The sequence below is a fragment of the Pelecanus crispus genome, chromosome 6 (assembly GCF_030463565.1).
Source record: "Pelecanus crispus isolate bPelCri1 chromosome 6, bPelCri1.pri, whole genome shotgun sequence".
Taxonomy (NCBI): Eukaryota; Metazoa; Chordata; class Aves; order Pelecaniformes; family Pelecanidae; genus Pelecanus; species Pelecanus crispus.
In genome coordinates this window covers 9,733,742-9,753,894 of record NC_134648.1, presented here as the reverse complement: position 1 = coordinate 9,753,894, position 20,153 = coordinate 9,733,742, and positions in this window count along the sequence as shown.

Genomic DNA, 20,153 nt, shown 5'->3' with positions numbered 1-20,153 from the left:
GTTTGTATCACAACTAGCACACATAGCATGATTCTATCCATAACCTGGTTTTGTTTCGGATCACCAAACTTTTTGGGAAATGTTTCTAATATAGTTTTTATATAAAATATGTAGAACATACTGAAAGCACTGGTAGTTTCAACCTTTTGTCAATAAAAGTTGAATTAATTGGTACTCATCACCTTATTATCATTGTACCATCATAATTTACAGAGACAAAAGCATCTTTTAAAAACTTACCTAAATTCCCTAAGTTAGTAAGACTGCTGTACACAAACCTCATTTTTTTTCTTTTTTTTTTCACCTACAAACCTGACCAAATAATGACTAGACTTAGTTATTGAGTCTAATAAGCAGAGCAGGCGTAGCACCTGCTTCTGCGTTTCCACAGCACTGAGCACGATGAACATGATAAAGGCCCGCACTGCCTTTATTAAAGATCATGACTCAAATTAGTTTTCATCTACATGCTTGTATTACTTTTGAGTAATGATTCAACTCAATTTTTCTACCATCCATCCTGGCTAATTAATTTATTCTAGTTTGGGCAGTGTTTCTGAAGTAATACCCCTAATTTAACCAATGAGGTATCTTTACTAAAAGTGTTTTTAAAAAATATTTTAATACTGTCTGACTGATAGTCTTACAAGTATTTTGTCTTTCATAGGTCAGCATTCTGGAAGATAGAGATAGGTATGGAGATAAGTCTTTCCTTTGGATGCCTGATCTGGAACAGGATCTGATTTTTCAAGCGTTTTTAAAGTGCAGATGACTTTCATCTAGTGCTGCTTAATACAGTCCTGTGAGACTAAAGGTAACTTGGCAGTTAACTTGGCATCCAGCACACTGGGGGAATAGGGATACATCACACATTGGATTTGCACAGATCTTTAGGAGACGTTTCAGGTGCTGAAGTACGTGCCTAGTGCCAATTTGCGTTCTGGGATATTGTGCATGGCTACAAGCTGCCGTGAGTCTCCTATAGATCACATGCCATGTCTGAGATTCCTCTGCAGATGTCTCAGATGCCCTAGGGTATATAAAAGGCCCGAGCCGCATAGGGAATTGACTCCCAACCTATTTGGGTGTCTATTTTTTGTTTAGGTAGTGCACCCAGATGGAGGTTTGTCGTGTATCATTCTAAATATACAAAAATAAAATAACCATTGATCACACTGGGTAGACAGGACATGACTCTAAAGCGCTCTGCTGAAATATCCACATATGGTATGTTGCATGATACTTTATTTGTCCCAGAAGAATTAGGATGATAGATGATAGCTGGGATTTGAACTTGTGCATCAGGAAGTCCACTTTGAATATTAAGGGGGCAGTATGTGTTTTGTGAAACTACCAATGTAAAGAGGATGTAGTGGAAGAGCGGGCTTCAGTTTCATTGGGATAATGACATCTCTGCGGAATGGAGGCAATTGTTTATAGTCCTGTCTGCAGTTTGCGAAGCCAGTTCAGAACCGGGGCGTGGATGGGCTGAAAGCTCTGCCTAGGGAGCCGGAGGTCCCCGCAGAGGCTGCCAGGATTGGCGCGCCAGGGCTGGGGAGCCTGAGCCAGCCCGTGCCCCGGGGCAGGCAGGTCCGCAGGGTGCGCTGGGAGCAGCGCCTCGCCTCGGGGACAGGCCAGAGCAGGAACCCAAGGAGGTCACTGCAGTTTCAGAACTGGCTAATGTGTGTATGTGTGCACGTGTACGTATGTATGTACGCACATGGGGAAAGAAACATCCAAGTAAGTCTTGGCTGCTGAAGGGCAGAGATTAATTTTGACCGGCACCCGCTGTAAACTGTTTTGGTTTGTTTCTGTAGGCAAACCAGAGAGAGAGAGATGGAGTCTACAGAAGTGATATTCTGTCCTGCATGCTTTGAACGTGGTAGCTGAAGAAAACAAAGTTCTTCAGGTGATGCATCTTAAAAAGCAGTCTTCATGGAGGCAATAGCTCTCTGAAATCAACACACAGCTTTTGAAAATAAAGGATTTAGGGTTGACTTTAGAAACTGATCCTCTTTTGTTAAAAGCATTGATGAAATGGATCTTCTTCAATACAGAAAAGTACAGACTCTATGATGGCATGTTTTTTCCTCTTCAGAATTTCTTTTTCTTCTTTTTTTTACAGTTCTGTGTCTGTAGTGGTGAGGTGAAAGCTGAGTTGGCTCTCTGGAAAGCTGGGTAAGGGTAACTGCCTTGTGTGACAAGCGGGTAAGGATAACTGCGGGGTTAGCTCAGTTGGTTAGAGCGTGGTGCTAATAACGCCAAGGTCACAGGTTCAGTCCCTGCTCACTGGGATGATCTCTCAAGGTCCCTTCCAACCCAAAGCATTCTATGATTCTATGATAACTGCCTTGTGTGACAGCCAGAGCTGCGGAGCCCTTTGGTCCCCGTACTGCAGTGCGTTTTGTGCTGAGTGCCCTCTTGAGGTCTTCGGCGCACAGCGACCTGGACGAATCCCGGGTAGTGAGTCCTTCCTTTAAAGGTTTTTCCTCTCTTTTTTCCTCCTTTGGGAGAGATGTTCTAACCAGCCTAGACTGGGGGAATACAGTTAGGTCAGCTATTACTTTAAGTCAGAATCATGGACAATCAGTTACTCAGGAAGGGTGAAAAATAATTCAGAACTTCATCCAAAATCCCAATCAGCCAAACTAAATCTGTTTCATATTCAGGAGCTTTGATTAGCTTTACCGACGGACAGAAACGTGCTTCCTACTTATGTTTCTGGGGTTTTTTTTCCTAGTTCTGGCTGGGACTAAAGGGAAAGTGCTAAAATACACTTTGAGTCTCTTCTTCCAAGACATACCCGAGATCTCAGGGGCAAGCCAGTTGTCCTTACTCTTCCAGCCAAGTTCTGTAGTCAAGAGGAACCCTGGATAACTTCAGTAAGTATAGTAACTTTCGGGTGCTTATCTGGTTTTCTTATAAACTTTTTCTAAATTCTCCACATTTGCCCACTTATTTCAATTCCCCCAACAGTATCTGTTTAAAAAAAATACCTGCAGTTATCCTGACCAGCATGCTGTCTTCATTCAAAATATTTATTAAATATTCCGAATTTAGGAAGCAAAATTCATTATTGCATTATTATTAATAATATTGGGTTCTGACATGGAACATTTTGCCTTTGAAAAGCTCTTAGAAATATATTTTGTTTGGATTCTAGGTACGCTTATTTTGCTGCTAGTGTAGCAGGTGTTTTCCTTAACCATTTTTTTAGGAGAAATCCTAAGTTTAGAGGAAATGAGCACTCGATTATTTAAATTTCCTGAGATTAGAGGAAGAACACTTTGCCAAACAATGCCTCTTCACTTCAAAACCTCTCCCCATAAATTATGTTAGGAGATCTTATTAAAAGTCTGTAAAATTTTCCTATTAAAAATGGTTGATTGCAGTCCAGACCATCACAGCTTTTGTGCTTTCAGTGAAATACCACAGCTGTCGCAAAGAAATATATCGTGAGACAAAAGGTTTTGTTTCCTTAGTCATAAATTATTTTTGTGATATCTGAAGTAAGATAAAACTTTCACTTATGTTTGAGTGAAGGAAGATTCCAGTGATAACTTGTTCAAAAATCTATAAAAAGAATATAAGAATGTAGATCTAGATAGCAAATTAGAATCAGACTTCCTTTTTGTTTAAGGAAAGCAATTATTTCTGAAGTCAGTGAAGATTATAACCAGGGATAATAGCATAACTTTGCAAAGCACAGTGCCTTTATCTCAGTAGAACCTGAAGTTTAAGCTTTCAAGTCTGACCTTTGAGAACTATACAATAGAAACCTTTAGTGTTAGCTAGTTTTTAAACCAAAGTTAAATGATAGTATGGAGTGTGTTTACTAATTATACTTACAAACAAAAATAGACCATTTTTTTGAGATTTTGAAGAAGTATTAAACAAATGGGCTTTGACCATATTTGTTTTTCTGTTGGCAAATGAGTTTTCTGCTAAGGAATTCTGCAGAAACAGCAGTCTTTTAGAGGAAGAAGGGCTGTGTGTACACTGAATAGACTGTGAAGTATTTGCTGTCAGGACTGGATTCTAACTACGTTCACCCAATAGAGAAGTAGAAGTATATTCCACGTATGACCTGTGTATGTAATGAAAATACAAAAGTACAGCTTATATACTAAAGATTATTTTCTGAAATCAGTTGCCAAATAATTTTGAATGAAAGATAAATTAGGATATTCACCATTTGCTCATACACCATGGCTTTATGTGTAAAGGTCAAATTTCTCAGTCTCCTCCCCTGCCTGTTACAGAGATTACTGAATTGAGAAAGATAGTACAGGTGCTAGAACTCAGAGTTTGAGAGGCATTTTGGGTTATGCATGGAAAAATCAATATGCTTTTTCTAACTATCAACAGTATTTGTAACTAAGCCAGTTCTCTTTACCTTGCACAATCACGAGAGTTTACTGGAATTTGTTCATAGATATGTATTTAAATCAGGAGTGTACAAAACAAAAACACAAGATGGTCTTCTGCTGTGTAATTTAGAGAAATAGACTATGCAGCCTTGATCCTTTAATAAGATCCATTACTATACCCCCCTACTTCTTTTCCGTCTGAGTGATTTTTCTTATAAATCAAAATCCATCTTTGTAGTGCTCTTTTAAGGAAACATGTGCTATGCGTTCTTCAGGTCAAACTTGCTCAAACTGAAAGAACTATGAAGATAAATATCTTTAGCATAAGGTCTAAAGCAAAATAATCAACCTTTGGGCATTATTTGCTTTGTGAGGATGAAGATATATATTTCACATCCCATATACACGGGGCAGGGACAAGGTGAGTCGAATATTTGTGTTGGTGAGATCTAGGAGTTGACGTACACCGGTGTAGATGAGGTGCCCTGGGCACACGTACAGCTCCAGCCATTGCTGAAGGGTGTGTGGGGCGCTTTTGGGTTCGGGGAGGAGCGCCTGAAACCTCTGTAGTCCTCTGCACCCTGGTAGGATCTAGCTCTGTGTTCTCACTCATGCTGAATGGTCTTTTACAAGTAATCCCACTGATGTCAGTGAGACTTTTCTGTAATAAAATGCTGTCTGACAAGAATATGGATATCAGAATCTGGCCCTGCTTGTACTAATTCCATTTTAATGAATACTTAAATGGAGTTGTTATTAAAAAAGTCTATTTCCTAATATTCAATAAATCAAAACTATAAAATCAGTTTGCCAGTTGTTGCCCCTCTAGTCAAAGCCAGTTTCGCTTGTATTGAAAAGAATAGTATATACTGTCTCCATTCAGGAGGGATTAATTGTAATACTTTTATCTGCTTCATAAGATTTATTTCTAATAATGAAGAGTAAAGAAAAGTAGGGGAGCTTTAAACATTTATTATTTTTATTACAGCACCATATATTCATGAGATGTTTCACAAACAGAATTTGCTTAACTGAAGAAGCTTGTTTCATGAATGAGCAACTTCAAAACAGAATAAAAAAAGCATTATTCATTTCACTGATCATATCCATTTAATTTTGTAAGATGGAGCCTTGGGCACTATGTGATAATGCAGAGATACATATTAAAGCCTGCTAAGATTTTGTAGGCCAGTCATCTGATTATTAGAGCAGCAGTGTGGCGTGCTACTGGGGAAACTACCTGACATGAGCCCGCACGGCTGTGAAACAAAGTTGGACTCTGTGTATGGAAAATGGTTTGGATTTGAGATGGGTTCTCCCTACACATGGAAGGGACTGATCTGCTTAACTTCCATGGTGACATTCATATCAAGGAGTAGGAAGCATGCTTACGATGCTATTTGACTTTGATGCACGTTAACAAAATATAAATAAAAAGTGTGAAGGGAGGGCAAAAAAGAAAAGTGAATTTGTTCACAGCAAAAATAAAGCTGCCATTGTATTGAGAGCCCATCAGAAAAATTCTAGCAGAGTATTATTTCCTTGGAATTTGCTAAATCTTTGAAATCCAAATGTTTCACAAGGGTGGGGAGTGTTCAGTTCCCTCAAGACGTTCTTCTAGACAACAGGCAAGTTTCCTGATTTTATACCTTTACACATGCCACGTTTTCAGAGTCTCTAGCTTTGATGCTGTCCACTAGACACCGTGATGTGGGGCCAAGGATGCCAACTCCTCCATTGCTCTGCAGCAGCCTACCAGGCTGTTTTTATAAATTACGTATTTTCTCCAACCATAAATATTGCTCCTAAAAGGGATACTGAAATGAAGATAATATGACTTTTCAGTAATAGGTCTTCTAATGTCAGCCATTCTGTTTAAACTGTTCAATTTTCAACAGAATTAAAGATCTACACAGTATATTCTACCTCCTGCAGACTGCAGTTGTTAAAAGAAAATAAATCACTTAAACAGGGTCATGAGCAACAAAGGCCAATGTGGGTTCAAAGTTTACAGGTCTCTGCATTTATCAGGTAGAAATATGCCACGTTTCACTATTTCATAAAATATCCTTTTATGAAAAAGCCATCAATCTTTGTATGTCCTACTAAAACTGATTTCTCAAATGAAAGAAATGAATGATGACACCAAATCAAGAAATCGTTTATGAGTTTATATTTTTGCAAGACCACCATGACTTTCACATACGTTTTCAATTTTGGTAAGGATGTGATTATCATGTGGATATGTTTTACTCCCACCATCTGTACTAAGGGAACTGTCAGAACAGAACTTGGGCAGTTCAGGATTTGTTCAGATTTTTTCATTAATCTATAGTGGGTTTTATCCAGTGATAGTTATCATTTCTGTACATTATCTACAGATTTTCTGGGTTTTATATATATATACACATACATATATAAAATCACATATATCATATGCAAGTTCACATTTAAACTAAAACTGCATCTAGATGGCTGAGTTATATCTCAAAGTTTTTTAACATTTCTGTGGAATTATTTTTGTGTGATTTCTGGCACACACTCTACAAAACATCATCTTAATTACAGATTTTTTGTTATCCTTCTGGTCTTTCCTTACCATTGCCACACTTCCTCCAGGAGTCACCAAGCTCTTTGGCCAACTGGACAATTCAGATACTTAAAAACAATATTGTATATTCATGCTTCAGGTATTGTAGAACTACAATACAGTGGTTTTAGGCAGGAATAATATAAGATATTACTTTATTTCTCATCTAGTAAAGGCAACCACTACAACAACCAGTATGCTGCACTGCAATAAGGAAGAGTGGTTTCTGTTCTGGTAAATGGCGTGGTCTCCCTTTGTGTCTACACAAAGCAAATGAGCTTGGCCTTTCTAGGTCTCCAGTGAAAATGGACACAAATTAATACGGTTTATTAAGTATCAGACTCATAAGAATAAGAATGTATGGGGAAGTTAATCTGAACTTCTGAGAAAGAACTTGAGCATTTTGCTCCTTTTGCTATGGAGTTCATTTTAAAAAAAAATAATTCTTGACTATTTTTTAGGAAATTCACTTTTTTCTGGTTTATTTATCTTTAACTATCTTTGATTCAGTGAGGAAAATACAAAGTTAAAGAATGTTCTGTGCTTCCTTTGTAACTGAGAAGTTAGACTTTTAGTCAAAGAATATATGGTATCTAAACATGTATTTATGCCTATCAACCTCTTTTCTCTCCTGGGGAAAAAAAAAGCAAGAATGGAGTTCAGTTGTAATTTTTGGGAAGAACCTTTTGCCAAGTCACACACAGAGTAAGTGTTTAATGTGGAGTAAGCATTAGCAGAATGCAAGCCTTGCTGCACTATGGCTACCATTGCTTTTTTGCAGCTTTTTTGTCATTACAGGGTCTTGCATAGTAATTTAAACACCCTACTCTTGTATGAGCATACTATGAAATACCTCTTATGACACCACCAAAGACTCTGGAAAAGCTTACATACAGAGAAAACATAAACATCTTTTAATGAGCACTTTACATTACAAACCAAACATCTTCCCAAACCAAAGCCTATCTTGTCCGAGTAGACTGAAAGGTAAACAACACTTTCTTTTCATCTGGTGATGACCTTAGAGAAAATGTTGCTGTTAGAGCAGGCAAGATAGGAGGTTCTGGATTTTAATATTTTTAATGAATCTCAGAAGAATGGTACTTACCTGAAATTTGAGAGCTTTTGTGCCATGTGCTCCTCAAAGCATCCTGAAAAGAATTCACAGAATTCTGTAAGAACTCCCTCAGGTGCCAGAATAATGCCCCCAAATCCACAAACTGAGTTGTGAAAGTTCAGTGTTCTTTGCCTTTACGTCTCAGTACCATATTCTGTAGTTCTTGCAGTCAAGGGCCCATGGCTCATTCACACATCAAAAACATTCGAAGTAGCTGGAAGAATCTGAGGCTATGTGCATAAAGTGTAAAGAGCGCATAACCCTGTTTGAGAAGTTGTTCATCACTTAATGGATTCTCTACCTGAAGAAAAGCAGACCAAGAACTCGGCAGCTTTAGGTGTCAAAAAGGCAGTTTCCATTCTAAGTGGAATGGAAGCATTATCTTAAAAGTACCTTAGAAGCACTTTCCCTCCCTTTGACCCATATAAAATCTGTGGAAACCTTGTTAAATGTCCAAGATATGGCAATATTTTTCAAATGGCTAAGATAGTTAAATTCCATTCTGGTGACCATCTACACTGTAAACAATGTATGTAATCTGAAATTTGAAGAGGAAGTCTCTAAAGAAAACTTTATTAATGTGTTCTGTAAATGCATGCAGTTTTGGAAGTGCATTAGCATGGTCACATAGGAGTGTGTTATAATGTGTCATGTAGTTTGGTATGCTGCATCTGATCATGGCTGTTGGGGGATGATTTGGAGGATGATGGATGGAACTCCAGAGCAGGCTGTCAGAACAAGTTGTCCAGGGAGGGCAGGGGAAAAGGAGTGGAAAGGTTCTTCCTTGTCTCTTCCCAGCCACTGTTTGACATGCCATGAAATGTGGACATAATTTCCTTCTCTAATAAAACATTGAATGTTTTTATAATCTGTCATTGATTACCAAATCATATAAGAGATGTGTAGCTGATCCATGGAATCACACCATTTTTATAGTGCTTTCAATTATGATTTTATTAAAGAGTGAAACATGTTCTATGAGAGGTACTGAGAAATACCTGTTCCAAAACAAGTGGGAAGCATGTCCTTACAATGTTTTAAATTTCTTTTCCAACCTTAGTAAAGCCAGGGGCTCTACTAGTTAATTATGTGCTGTTACACTTTAGTTTCATTAGAAGTCAGTTATAATGCAGAGTAAATACAGAGTGCCTGTTTTCTCTGTATCTTTCTTTCTCTAATATGCATCTGCTGAATACCCTCTTACTCAGTAATTCTCTAAGCTGTATGGTCCTCATCGTGACTGCCTCTCCTCATCAAGAAATCTTTTCATACATCTAATCATTTGTCTGTGCCTCTGACCCTCTTTGTGAGAAAAGGTCCCATAAGTTGTCTTGAAGAAAAGTTTTGAAGGATATATCCCTCTCTAAGGTACCAGAAGTGCAGCATGCTACTGTTGTATAAAAGTCTCACAAGAGCACAGAGGTATCTCTAAAACAGCGCACCTTTCCATGTCTGAAGAATCCCTCTCACTAGGAATTACACTGCCGTTGTTATTCTCCCTTGCTGTTTAATTCTAAGAGCACAGTGATACGTGATACATATTTGTCTTGCTCCGTCTGTTTCTTCAGGGTAGCTGCAACCTGAGAACATCTTTTCTTAGGAAAGAGAGCAGTTCAGAAACTTCTTAACCATTTAAATGCACTGCTAGTTTTTGTAATTTAACTTTTTTTTTACAGTTACAGTATATAATTACGTGAGCTTTGTATTTCAAATAAATAATATATAGTTGTCACTTTTTGCTTTCTTTTCTGTAGAGTCAACCTTTGTGATAAATCTCAATTTTTTAAGAGCTGTGTCTTGCTTCCATAACTTAGGTGTAGGTACTACCCTTCATGCTATTCTTTTGTTGTTTTTAAGTTTACTATATCCTGTTGTCCTTGTCTGAGAAATATCTTCAGGGAACTGCATGAACTTGACACTGTCCAAAAGTTTATGCTTTAACATTTACAGCTGAGTGCAAGCCTCTGTCTGCTGCCATGTTACCACAGCAAGGTCTGAACTTACTGAAAAAGCAACAGTTGTAGATAACTATTTGAATGCGATGCCTCTAATCAGACAGTATTTTATACTGTTAATTCTTTAATTAACCTCTCCGTAATCCCTTCTCAGTACTCCTTCTTGCTGCATGTTTGCAAGAGTGGGAACTGATCAGAACTTACAACCCTGTGATGTTTTACAGCTCTGCTGCATTTTACACTATTTCATTTCTTGAATCATCTGTGCAGAATTCCAAAAGACAAAGGTCCCAGAAACCTCAAAATAAAGAAACTGCCTCTACTTTTCTAAAACACTTCTAAAAAGCACATCCTAAAATTAATATAATTAAGGACTATAATAGCCTTCTAGCCAAGCTTTAATAAGGCTACACAATGAATCTCAATGAATAGAAGTATGAACGTGGATCACAGAGAAAGAAATGCTTCATGTTCTTATACGGAGGATAAGATTCATCTTGTCTGTTTAGTGTAGATGTCTGCATGTGATCCAGTCATAGAAACATAGTTGATGAAGAGAAATCGATGCTAGGGTCAACTCATTTTACTTGTGTTAATTGTCCACCTGAGAATGTCTACCTTATCTTCAGCTCAGTGAAGGGGCAGGTTGACTAACATTCAGCATGCCACAAAAAATGTGCAGGTTAGTTATTAGTGCTGGATGATATAACACTGACGCCGTCTCACATGCACTCCTAAAATCATGTCTCACACTATTTGTAAATTTTATGTTCCTCTGATTTAAGCAGATTCATTTGCTGATTATTGTATGCAATACTGAAAATTAACATATTATAGAAACACTTTCCATCTGAAAAATTATGATGGGACAGGACGCAGTGCAAAAATATGGGAAGAAGAAACATTGGCACTTTTGCCATGTGGCAGGTTTTATAAGAGTGTTGCTTAATACGAGGTTCAGATCTGACATTTGAATGTTAAAGCCCCATATTTAAAAAGAAGCCCAAGATGGCCTTTAAATTAAAGGTCTGGCATCTTTAGTGAGCATAAATAGTATAGATGCCTCTTCAGTCAGTTGTCCAATGTACAACAAATGCAAAGTGACAAAGTGAGCAAACAGAAATTTCTCATTCTACTGAGAAGTAAACAATACTAGAATAATTATGCGTAGCTTTGACCATTCATCTTCAAGGAAAACTTTGCTTACTTGTTGCTGCTACTGAGCTTGATATTGTTTGTAGCAAGGCTAGATATTGAGGTGTGCTACTGGACAGTTTCAGAAGTTTAGTTCCAATCAATGTTTTCCTTTCAAATCTCGTATTTGTGATATTAACCTAGCATTCTGTAAAGTGAGCATTTTTCACTGGAAAACCACTGGTCAGAGGTAATTTGCATTAGAGAGCAGCTTTGAATGTAAACACCGTAGGAAGGGATGTTCTTACCCACTAAGAATTCTGCACTCAAAGAGAGCTTTGATGGAAATAGCTATTCCTATCGTTTTAACTCCTGTTAGCGTTTGGCTGGATTTTGTGTCAGTTGCCTAGTGTGTATGGATGGCGTTCTACATTTGGTTCTCCCACTTTTCCAAATCACCAAGAAAACTATCTGTTTAAAGAGTAATTATACAGCTGTGCATGTTCAGTCATCTGACGGTTTTGAACAGAGGTAGTCTGTTATGTTGCGTGTGTGTTAGTTTTTTAAGTGTCATGTGAAGGCTGACAGAGATCACGTTTCTGTGTTTTGCAGCTAGGTCCAGACCATAACCTCTAGAGGTAATGGATCTCTGCAGAACCTCACTGGAGCAGATCACCAAACAGTGCAGGATTTCAAGAGCTGATGCACTTTTATTGCTACAATATTCTTGTCATGAAGGTGATGGGTTTTGTATTGTGGTTTCATATATCAGTGTGGTTTTATGTGTAAAAGCTGAGCCCTGTTGGTAAGCTGGATAGCTTTTTTTTAAAAAAAAAAAAAGAGACTTTTCTTTTGTTCTTAGAGATGAGTTGTTTCTAAGTAATAGGCTTCTGAGTGGATAGATTCATATAAACTTTAGTGAAAAGTCTAGATGCCCATATATGCCGAGCAGCTGGAGTCCAACACTGGCAACTGGAGGGAGGCTCTGCTGTTACTGAGGACTCCAGATTTGAGCAACTCCTGTGAGAAGCATCATAAAATTTATCAGAGCATGGCTTAATCACAAATTAGATGGGTTTTTCCGAGAGTGACACCTATAACCAGCTACAACCCTTGGCCAATAGCAGATTGGTGCTGCTGTTGGCAGAGCTGCATTTTGCAGGTCATGAGCGCTGTGTTTGCTGTCGTGTCTCTACTCTTGGAACTGTTAGGCAAGCTGCAAGTGCTTGCTAGATGGACTGTGTCTCAGACCACTGTAGCCCCAATATAGCACTATAAAAACCAGAATAATCCCACCAACTGGATGAAATCACCTAGGATGTCTACTTATTACTCTGAAAAAACATGTCATTCTTTCCCCCCCTTTTTTTAAAGGAACACAACAGAAGACTGGGGTTTTATATCCCATCTTCACTGAAGCAGATGTTTACAGACAAATTATAAAGTACCGGAATGTGGTTTATATTGAATGTGTACGTGCTACAGTCATTTATGTATGCATTTATGTATTCATTATTTAGTGAAGCAGAGGGCATACCTAACCCCACTATTACAATTATAGTGGTTCAATTCCATACTCAGCAGTGATGATTTAGGTTTCCTCGTAGCTGCCTTCTAACATCTGTGGGATTCACATTTGCGTGAATGTTCCAGCATGATTTGGGAGTGACACCAGGGGTCACAGCATGGCACTGCACTAAGTAATCACAGTCTCCCATGACCAACTTACAGGAGGAGCTGGGTATTTTGGAATTCCGGTGTTGCCCTAGAAGGTCATTGCCTTGGAAAGTCAGGCCACAAGTGCCAGAGGCAAGTGCCAGATTTTGAGTGGCACAGAGCAGACTGGGAGTCATGGCAATCTGAGAAAGGCATCTGTGGCACCTACTGCTTTGCAATTCCTTGGTCCCACCGAGGTCGAAGCTTAGCTGCCATTACCAGAAGTCCTGGTCTTGTGTGCAGGCGAGATACACCTGGCCAGCTGATTGGCAGCATCTTGCCTTTTAAGGAGGGAGTATCTTGTGGCCCCTGTGATATTCCTACCAGGAGAATAACCCATGAATTAAATCCAACATTTCAGCAATGACTTCTGATTTTGAAGGCTTCCTCTTGCTATCTTTAGCATGGATTTCCAGATGCAATAGCCACTCATGCCTCCACATTATCCTGACAGGTGGTGCTATTTTTACTGTCATATCTGTGCTTTATTTGTTGAAAAGTGGAGGAGCAGAGCCCTCAAGGGCTGTGTTCTGGATGTGCCAGTCTCCAGGCCCTTTAGCTTGGGAAGGACACATAGTTCTTTCACTGAGCATAAACATGATTGGTAGCGCTGAAGCATCCAGATTAAGAGTTTTAAGCGAAATATGACAAAATTTGAAGGGACGGAATTTAGACCCAAATACATGGAAGTACTTGAAGGTTAATTTCACTTTAAAATATTTTTTTTTTAATAATTTTTGGTGAAGATTTTTTTTTTTCTGTACAATATAGTAAGGTGAGGTCTGTAAAACTTGCTTCCCTATTTTTTGTGTTAAATGTGTATGTGCATGTTAAAGGTTTTTAGTGGCACTGAGTCTATTTTATGTTGTGCTCTTTAGAAAATAAGACACGAGGACTTTTAAAAGCTGTTGTTTTTCTTGACTCCACCTTCATTAATCTTATTTAGTTTCTGTAAGGGGCTATTTTGTGAGCTCCACCGATGGGTGATGTTTTCTTTTCCAAAGTTCATGATTCTTCTGTTCAAATCACTAATTTTCACTGTTACACTCCAGTGGTTTAGTGCTTCCCAGGCTTCGAGGAATGACTTTAATTAGCAATGCTGAATAAATTCTGAGACATGATTCATCTTTCTTGTCACTTGGATCTAAGTAACAAAAATGCAATTTTAAGATGTACTTAAAAGCATTGTGAGAATGTCTTCTTCTGTATAACTGGTAAAAGATTCAGATGTAAATTTGGAAAAAAAGGATTTTACCTGTCTGTCTGTTACCAGTTTAGCTAAGAGATATAAGAGTCAGTCATATGTCCTTGAAGTCACTGGTATGTTGTTTTCAAAATACTGAGCTATGAGCAGGACTTGGTACATACATTCCAAATTAAAACTGTGCGTTAGAGGTTTTTTAGATTAAGTAATTGACTTGGCAAATTTCAAAACTATCCCAGATTTAAGGTGATTTAATTTGTCTCTGGCTTTTTATATTTTGGACAGAACATACAGAAATCCATTGAAGGGAAAATGTCATTCTCCGGTGATCCTAATTTTTGTAGCGCAGAAGTCCAAATTTTGTCGTGTCCTTTTCTCTGAACCAAGAGAGGGTGTATGTCTAAGGCATAGTGTTGCGAGGGGAAAATAGGGAATGCAGAAAGGGAAAGAAGGCGTGAACTCAGGGAAGTGGGGTTTGAATTTAAAACTTTGTTTCAGCATGCCCCAGCAGGCACTGCTAGCAATGCAGAGAACAATAGCATTTTGCCATCGTGCATCACCTTCCGTACAGAAGGTTCAGAGCATTTTACACCATTAATGGATGGCAAGTCTGCCTCAGAACAGCTGTGGAAAGAACTAAATGTAGTTTTCCAGAATCTACAAAAAGGGATCAAAATAGTAAATTGCCCAAGGAGAGCTGGAAGCCAAATGAAGCCAAACTGCCCGACTGAGAATCCTGAGTTTAATTCTGAGACCACTTCCTCTACTCCAGCACATGGAGCACTGTGAATAAAAAATATGGATTGTTTAGCACCTTTCTCATCTAGGCACAAAGAAATTAAGGACAAATTGTGACTGTAGGCAGTTCCCTGGATTTTGTCAGATTCAGACAGATCCCAAATGTTATTTTAATGTAACCCTAAAAGAACCCACTTGCTATTAATTTTGTATTTATTGCAGTTACACTGACCCTAATGAATATTTTTAAATGAATTTGACAGATGTCACAAATATTTTCAATGCAGTTTAACATCATTAAATATAACCTTTCCTAGAAAAAAAGTTCTATGAAATGAATGTAGGATAAGTGCAAATGCTGGATTCTGGAAAGCTAAGGTTGTTGCATATTACTTAGTACACAAAATAGATGTTAGGGAATCATGTTTATGGAGCAACATTACTCCCTCCCATGTCTCATCAGTACATCTCACCTAGAAGGACAAGCTCCTTTAGAAGGGAATCTGTTTATGAATTTAGCACTTAGGTATTATGTATAGTTGGTTATGCCTTCAGAATAAAATTCAGTGACTGAGGAACTTTTTCCCAGATTAATTTTTTATTACTTTGCTCACATGTGATAGCCAAGAGGGCAAAACGAAGCCTCTGAAAAGGAAGGGTTATTCCATTTCCTTGGAGACATGATCTTGGTTTATGTTAAGTTTGCACTGTTCTTTGCACCTGGTGGCCTTAGTTCTGCTTGGAAGAAGAGCAAAGAGTAAATCATAGTTCTTTACATTGTGTGTGAACTCGTGAAGTGGTGCAAACACGTAGTTATAATCCAGGCCATCAGAAATATAAAATGAATGATTTGAAGACTGGTTTCTACTGGATTCTAGGACTTTATAAACTTTAGAGCACTGGTAGGGTCCCCAACTGGAATATAAATAAAGCAAACCCTTTCAAAGGTTTATAGGACTACGCTTGGTCCTCTCTTACTACCTTAATTTATGATTGTTGCAAATTCACAAGCTGTGAAATGTGTTGGTCACAGAGCTGATGGCAATAACTTCAGAATATGAATGAGAGCATCTGGGTTGTTATTTACCTTTGTTTCACAAAGTCAGCTTTTTATCTTTGCATCATTTAACCTCAGAAATATGGCTGGGTTAGACAGGCATATGGAACCTTCTAAGGAACAGAACATTTGCTTTCTGTGACTCTGTTAGTTTCTTCTGTGAAAAATATACCATTTGCTTTCCCACCACTGTGCTGTTCCCCTACAAGAATACAAATCAAATTAATGTAAATAAAAATAAGCAGCAGCTTCCCTCTGTAAAAGAAATAAGGGTACTGGGACTCAGAAATTCTTTATTTTGTATTGAGTCTATAGTGACTTGGATAAAATGAAGGCCCAGGCAGCAAGCCTGTGTAGCACTCAAATCTCATTTAAACCCGACTTCGTAGACTTTCGTTACCGCATATAAATTTTCCTTGCTTTTAGTTACGAAATAATTTCTCCGTGCCTAAATTTGATGCCTTTGAGTTTCAGTTTCCATATCTGTAAAATGGTAGGGAGATGATAAAGCTTTCTCAAATATTTGTCAATTGCCATGAGTTTTCCTTGGGCTGAAAACTATGGTATTGGTTTGCTATTGTTCACCAAAAGTGGGAATCCATTGTAGACAGTTACTGCATGCTAACACTTTTTTTGTGCTTGATGTCCAGAATATTTGAGACTAATTCAGGAATAGCTTGGTGTAATGTAGTGGTCTGTGTTATGAGGGAGTTCAGATTAGGTAATGACAATGGCTGCTTCAAGTCCATGCCCCAGTAAGTTTTTTTTTACCAGAAAAAAAGAGAACTTTAACTTGTATGGTGATTGGTGACTCTGAATCATGGCACTACTTCTTTGTGATATCCAAATCAGGATCATTGTTTTATTGTGGTGTGACTGGATATAACATCCCAGTCTGCATTTGTTTGAGAAGCCTCTTGAGACTTTTCTGAATTGATGGGTTGGTATAAACGAAACTTAGAGACTGTTGTCAGCGTATCTAATTTTCTGTTTTCACTTGACTTGTGTCAACTCTGCTGAGTTTATGGTAAATATTATTTGTGATGGATCCTCTTGCTTGGCTTCTAATGTATTTATGGAGACAATTTCAACAGCTTGAGTACTACTTTTACTGCCCAATGCCTCCAGGCCTCTTGGTACAACACATACATATTAAGCACCATGTTAAGGACTGGCCACCTCTAAGGGAATGGATTGAGGCCAAAAAAAAAGATAGAAGGAAGATTTTCCTGAAAGAGACAAGGAGTTTTGCATCCAGTGAGAAATGAAACTGTTTCCTTCCACTGTCAGAGGGGTCCTGTATGGCCAGCACTGGCAGTCGAAACAGCTTCCTTTCTCCTCTCTGACTGGCAAGAGGTTTACAGCCAGGGGACTAGTTATGAGCCAGGAATTGAAAGCGTTAGATCAAAAGGAGCTAAGTAGGGAGCTTTGGTCACTTAAGATAGGTTTGGGTTCAAGCTGTTTGGCAAGCTGAAGAGAGGTCTCAGACTAGATTGCTCAAAGGACATGGTGAGTGCAAATGCTGTAAACAAATTGGCAGTTCCTGATGAGGGAGTTAAGAGAGAGGAGAATAAAATTTGTCCTTTAGCGTTTGAAAGGTTAAAGATAAGGCTAAACATTGTCTACGGCTGTGAAGAACTGCCTCTGAGCACGAACGCAGAGGTAACCCACCAAGTGTATTGTGCTGCGAGCTGCCATACTGCTGGAGCTGTTCCGGTACTGTCCGTGGGGGTGGCTCTTTGCAGGGGACCAGACCAAATCACCGCTTTGCAGATAAAATTTTCAGAAATGCAGAGGAAGGAGGAGGCTGGTGCAGCCTGGAGCTTCTCATTCTATCATTCCAAGCACTCGAATTTGTTAGTTGTTCTGTGTTGATTTCAAACCAAACAAAAAAAAGTTGACTCATCATTACTTGTTTATGTGTCTCTTTTTGAAGAGCTTATTTACAGGGGTGTTAGCCTGACATTGCTATTTCATCATATGTAGGATTTGATTAAACTGCCAAGGAATTCAGTTAGAAAACTAGTCTTCCTCTCATGCATACCTTCCCTCTGTCTGGTCGTGGTTTGTTTATTTTGCACTGTTCTTTTGAATTTTCAGGTCAAGCCACGGGCTGGGGCTACCTTTTTGGAGTTTAGATGTTGAAAAGCTCTTTGATAAACAATGTGAGAACAACTCTACAGTATTTTCAAGTATCCTTAATGGCAGAGGGTTTTGAAAAAAAATCAACATTGAAGATGATAGGTAGTGTTGAGTCCAGAGTTTGTTCTCCCCAAGCAGAGTGTATATAGCATGTGATAGACTGGTTCCTCAATGTCATTGTTTTATCATGCCTGAAGTGATGTGGAGACAGTTGAAATACCTCCATAACATGATACTGATAAGGATGTGTGTAGTGTATATATATTTATTTATGTCTTAACCTTTTTGAAAGTATCAATTGACAGCCTTCTGTATGGTTTTCTTTCACAGACTGTAAATGGATATAGTTCTAGGTTCTTTTCTTGGCTGAGAATTTTTTTTTCCTGTTTTTCTTAGCTGTCACAGGACATCATGCTCGGTTGACCTATAAAAAATGTCTATTATTTATACATATCATTCCAACCGCTGAATTCCTCTTCTTTCAGATGCTAAGAATCTCACTTGATTCTAGGCAGGCTTCACAGTTTATATTCATGGTCAGAGCATACCTTTTCCAACCAGGGTACATTTCTTTTTCTGTGTTTCTTTTTTCAAGAACTTTAAAAAGGAATATTTCACTCAGCTGGTGGGTGGGTGATTCTAATTTAGTGTTTCATTAGTGTGTTATGTTTTTATTTCCTCTGCTGAATGCTACAACTGGAGTTGCAGAGAAGTTCATCCAAGATTCTCTGACTTTTACTGGACGATTAAGCTCCTAATAAACTTAGGTAACATATTTCTAATTTGGATCCATGTTCATTTATTTTACCATTGAAAGGAAGAATTCACAAGAGAGGCTCAGGTTCATGTCAGTGTTTTCTTCCAAGGTTTCCTCAGCCAAGGAGTCCCTGACCACCACATATGGCTCAAGAGTCTTTCCAAACCTAGTGACCTTAGGTAATTCAAAAGAATTCCATTCTAGAGCCTTGAATCCCATTAGGCCTCCAGTGGTCCTCCATGATACCACGCTGGGCCCCACCTTTTTCCCTAGTGCAATATCTGTAAAAACAAATGTAATCTAAGCAAAGATGAGATTAATCTTGATCCCACTGCCAACTTAATTCCACCTAATTGGGCCGTGTCTGCTTGCAACAGTGGAGAAGGTTGGCTAATAGTCTTGCAAATACTGTATTCTGGAAACTTTCTGTTTCCTCCTTTTTCTGATTATACGATACCAAATGGGCAAGCAAAGGTGACTGATTGTACACGACTGTAATGCAAACCTTTCCCCCAAGCCTATTTCAAAAAATCCTGACGTTGCTAGTCATGTAGTCAGTTTCCATTTTAAGAAGATACAATATTTATGAATTAAATTAATTATGACATTAACTGAGCCATGTTAAATTCATGATCAGAACTTTAAAGTTTTAAATTCTTTCCCAGTCAAATCCAAAATGCAGCTGTGGGTTTCTCACAGTGAGGACGGAACAAACAGAAAGGTCCTAGTGAAAACAATAACCATGGCGTGATGCAGTATATCTTGCTATTTCACATAGTAGCTTTTGTAAATATCTAAGGATTTTGACTACAGTTTATAAATAACTTTTGTACAACAACAGCTGCAGCAGAGCGGCTCAGATTATGCAACTGCTTTAAAAGAGCCTGGACTAAACGAGCCCAGTTGTAATCAGGTTGAAAATTTGTTACCTGGGAGTTGAGAAATGAGCCTGAAAGAGGCAGGAAATTGCTTCATAGGGGTAACTGAGATCCAAATAGTCAGGAAGAGAGTTGCAGTGGGCGGGAGTTCTGCCTGGGAGAGGGCTGTGGTATTGAACATTACATTGGCAGTGATGCGAGCTAAACTCAGCAGCAGCAGGGCCTGCAGTTCATCAGTTCTGACATCCAGTAGGTGTCATTGCAGCCAACTGGGATTATCAGTCACAGAAGGCAAGGATGATTTGCCAGGGTGCAGGGTGGGAGAGAGGGAAACCCAAGTCAAAGTACATGATTTCAAAGCTGTAAATCTGCGAGCACTTTCGGAAAAGGATGCCTCTACTTATATTTAGATTTCTCCAAATACAAAAACTCTGATTTCTCATCATCGGCCTCATGCTTTTGGAGACATCTGTGTTTAGTTTACTGCAGGTTAAA